Source organism: Petaurus breviceps, unplaced genomic scaffold, assembly GCF_028583685.1.
Source record: "Petaurus breviceps papuanus isolate PSGF00001 unplaced genomic scaffold, PetGlider_PUasm1.0 90847, whole genome shotgun sequence".
Lineage (NCBI taxonomy): Eukaryota > Metazoa > Chordata > Mammalia > Diprotodontia > Petauridae > Petaurus > Petaurus breviceps.
In genome coordinates, this window is record NW_027187360.1 from 7670186 (window position 1) to 7674945 (window position 4760).

The window sequence follows — 4760 nt, forward strand, 5'->3', positions numbered from 1 at the left end:
GGAAAATGTTCTCATCTTTCCAAAGATTTCTCAACACAATTGTCTGGATCTTGCCTTTTCACTTATCTCACTCTCCCCTGTATCATATTTTTTGTGCATATATCTTTTCCCTCCTACTAGATTGTAAGTTCCTTGAGAGCAAGATCTGTGCGATATTTTTATGCACCCTCGTGCTGAGAATAGGGCTTTGCACACATTAAGAACTTAATGAATAGTCCTTGAATGAACAGATGGATGAATGAATGGATGGATGGATGAAAAGTACTTTCTTTGTATATCTTTAAGTGCATGTAAGTGTTGATGATTATTATTCCCATTGCCTTTTTGAAATACTCCACTTTTTGGTTGTGGACTTGTCTGCACAGTCTCTTTCTTAGGAGGCCTCCACTTTGGTGAAAATAAACCACAGCTTTCATGCTTCTTCGGGAATTATGAAGTAGAAAATGAAAGACCCTGCTGTGCTTGCCTTCATATTTTTCGATCCTAATTTAATTCCTATCTCAGTTCTGTAATTCAGTCCCCCTCCTTTGAGTATCACCACTAGGTGGTCCAAACTTCAGCGGAAGATTTACTGGCAAGACTAAATGTACGAACACATTGTTTTTTCAATATGATTTAATGACCTTTTTGGCATTCCCATGACTGCTGAAATCTTCCATAATTATTCTGTTTGGCGGCAGAGAGTCCTGTTGATCAGAGGGAAGCTGATGCAGATGTCAAATGTCGATAAATTTGCAATCCATAAGTGCAGACACTCTGTGCCAAAACAGACCAGAGTTAAACAGAGAACAGCCTCAGTGACTTGATCATCAGAACGCTGAAGGCTGACCCTGTGCAGTGAGCACAAACCATCTTGGGTCCTGCTTTAAAAAAAAAAAAAAAAGACCCCACCTCTTTCTCCCTTCCTGTTTTTGCCTTCATTTCTCCCAAATTCCCTAGAGGCTCCTCTCTTTCTACTCCATTGCATATCATTTAGAACTCCATCCTGCCTGAATTCTGAAAGAGACCATGATGTGGGAGCAGAAAGTGTGTGTTCTCCCTAGAGAGTCTCTGTATGTTCCCTTTGGTCTCTCTGTTCTAATCTATAAGGTCCCTCTTAGACTTCCAGCTTTTGATTTCTGAGCCTTATTTTGCTTTGAGATGATCCCATTTATGCTGGCAAGTCCTGTGTCAGGAATTAAGGAAATGTTTCTCATGATGGGAAGGGAGGAAGCCCTAATATTAAAAACTACTGTCTGTGTGCTTTCCCTCTGACAAGTATAAGTGAACTGGAAGGCGTTCTCATAGATGAAGTGGAAATGTAATGAAGGCACTGACTTAATGACTCAACTAATTCCTTTAGCCAGTGGGAATCTCTACATCTCTAAAAGTTCCCAGTTCAAACTCCAATGTGTCCCATGTCCTCAAGTTAATTTTTAAATTACATCTCATTGTTGAAGATCTTCTGTTAAGTATTATAATCTATTTTTCATATCCGAATTGGGGAATTATAGCTACTGGCCATAAATGACTACGAATAAAGGAGCACTAGTGGCCACATGGTAACATCCAGGGAGAAATGCAACAGGAATACTTTCATTCTTGCTTCAGTAAATCCATGACCTCATGGAGAGAGTTACTCCTTCTGTTAGTGCTGATGACAGCCTATTGGTGCCTTCCCATCCTGCGTGATTCTTGTCTATCTATATCCCAATGTCCTTTACAAGGTGTAAGTTCAGTCAACAGGTCAGTGGCCTTCTTCTAGATTGTTTAGAAAATGTGTGATGTGGGGGAGCACATTTCTCTTGATTATTCCTCCCTCTTAGTGCAAGCCCAGCTTAAGTCTCTTTTTTGTCAGACCACTCCAATGTCCAACTTCAGGTTCTTTCTTCTCTACGGTATTGCAACACACACACACACACACACACAAACACACACTCACACCCCATATACCATTCCCTCTGGTTTACCTTCAATGTAAATTTTTCTGTGACTATGGTTTGAAATGTAACCACACAGCATGAACAGGGATAAAACAGGATAAGGAAAACTGAAGGACTGGTGTAATTTGGAGAATAGATGCTTGCAAACTCATAATAATGATTTTCTGATATAATGTGAGTGTTACTTCACATTTCTAAAGCACTTTCAGGCTTTCAAAGCACTTCCCTATGAGGTAGGTAGTGCATGTATTATTATCATTCCTATTTTACTGACAAACTAAGGTTCAGTGACTTGTCCATGGTCACTTTAGTAATCATCAGAAGCAGGATTCATACTTCCTTGTCTTCCCTTCAAAGTTCACATTCTTTCCACCATACCATACTGCACAGCAAACCCCAGCCAATGACATGTTGCAGTTCGGTTTTCTGAAAATATGGCTGAACAGCTCATGAGGGCTGATTTTTCCCTTTTCTCAGAAACAGTTTTTCAAGGTTGTTAGGCACTCAGGGTTTGAGTGATTTATCCAAAGACTCACTGTGAATTGGTGTCAGAGCTGAGATAAGACAGCAGGACATTCTACTCTGAGACTGCATCGACATGACAGCAAACCAACACGTTAGCCAGGCATAGGCCAACGAATTCAACTATTGGAAGCTGCGCTGACATATTTCGCTTCTTTCCTGGGGAGTTTCCTAGTACAAAAATTCCTGATGGATCATTGATTAAATAAGCTTCCAGCCTATTTTAATTTAATTTATTCAAGAAACCTGTATTAAGCACCTGTTTGCAAGGCACATAAAGACAGTCTCTGTCCTCAAGCAGCTTACAGTTTAGTAGAGGAGAGGAAAGCAGGACATGAAAGGAGTAATCTACAAATTGGAAAGTGTTCAGTGCAAAGCAGAGGTATTAATAGAGTAACTTATGGAATCACATTTTTGCAACAATTTAAAAATTTCGTGCTACTTTACATACATGATTTCATTTGATCAAAACATGTTTTCACCATTTTCTAGAAGAGGAAACTGAGGCTCAGACAGGTTAATTCACTTACCCAGGGCCACAAAGCTGATGAGTATCCAGATTCATACTCGGAGTCTAGTACTTGCTCTCCCCACTGATTATACGGGCTTCATAAAGGAAATGGCCCTTAAGCTGAGCCTTGAAGCACAGGAAAGATGGCACCAAATGGAAAATGTCTAGGCACATGAAATACTTAATTGGATGTGACATCTTTGAAGGACTTACTGTTACCAGAGCCATAGCTAGCATTTTTGTGTCCAGAAGCCAGTGCTACAAATCACGATCAGAGGAAATAGAATGAAATGTGTCCTTAGCTGAATAGGAAAGGGGTGGCTCTGCCAGTCTGTGGCTTCCTATTCCAAATAATTGTTCTTGCCAGCTAGGGGCTAAACTCTATTGTTTCTTTGTTACAATGTCCACCACCCTCTAAATTTGGGACACACACTGGATCAAAGGCCCAAGACTTCTTGCCTTAATTGTAGCTTGGTTCTGATATTGACTGGTGACTGGGGTAGGGAAAAGGGCAGGGGAGGAGAGCCTGGGGTTCTAGGAATTCCAATGCCTGGAGAAAATTCATTTGAGCTGGGGCTGAGTAGGGTCCCAGGGTGGGTATAATGTGTGGGAAGAGATAGTCTGTGGCATGAGTACTCCTGTGCATGGTGGAGATAGCTTAGAGGCAGAGATCATAGAAGTTGAGAAAACTGGAAGATCTGGGTTCTAGTGGAGAAGATTGTGAACTAAAGTAGTGAACTTACTAGGGGGAGGGAAAGTGACCTGGAGGTTCCATAGATGAAGTTTGGGGAAAATCAGTACCCATCTCTATAACATCATAGTAAACTCAGTCCTAGCCCTTCTTCTGTGACTATCCTCTCTCCTCTGCCCTCCACATCCTATAAGCCTAGGAATTTGGAAAGAGGAAAAGTAGTTCTTAAGTGATGGTGGCAAGGAAAGGTCTGAAAGTGGTAGTAGAGACCAAGGAGTATGCTGACTCCTCTTTCTAGATATCTAGGTGTCAATGGGGTATGAAAGAAGGAACATCCAGTCTTGGTGAGGGTGGCAAGAGTCATGAGGTCCTGGGAAGAAAGCTAGGTTTCAGTGGGCACAAGAAGATGGAAGGCATGGTAGAGGAAGAGATCTAAGATTTACAGATGGAAGGAACCTTGGAAATCATCAGGTCCAACACCCATCCCCCATTTTAGACATGAGGAAAACTGAGGTTCAGAGAGGTGGACCACAGTGGCTTGCCCAGAGTCACATAATTAGTAAGTGCCCAAAGAAGGATTTGAATTCAGGTTTTTAAACTAAAAATCCAAGAAATTTTCCATTGAACCACAACAGAAGTTTATTTAAAAGGTGTAATAGAAACAGAAACCAGAGAAAGAAAATGACTGGGAGAAAGTTAGGGCTAGGTTTCCTATGGGGTTGTTAGGCGTGGGAAGTGGCTGCCACTGATAGCACCAGTAATTAATGTAAACTACTGATTCCCACCCCCACCTCTGGGTGATCTTGCATTTATCTGGGGCATCCTGTACTACATAGGTCCCCAGATCAGGTTACTTATCAAAAGAGTGGAGGGCAGAGGGCTTTGCCCAACCCATTGGGAAGATGTCTCTGAGACAGGCTGGAAGGGGACCTGATTAGCTAAGGGACTGTGAGTGTATGAGAGCCAAGGGGGTTGGGCAAAGTAGTAGGCTTGTGCTGGCACAAAGAGAGGCCTGGGCAGAGAATCCAGCCCCTATGGCAGGAAACTCACTTCTTAGCATCAACATCAAGGACAAAGCCTGAGTTGCCCAGCACTAGATCTGTCTCTAGAGAGG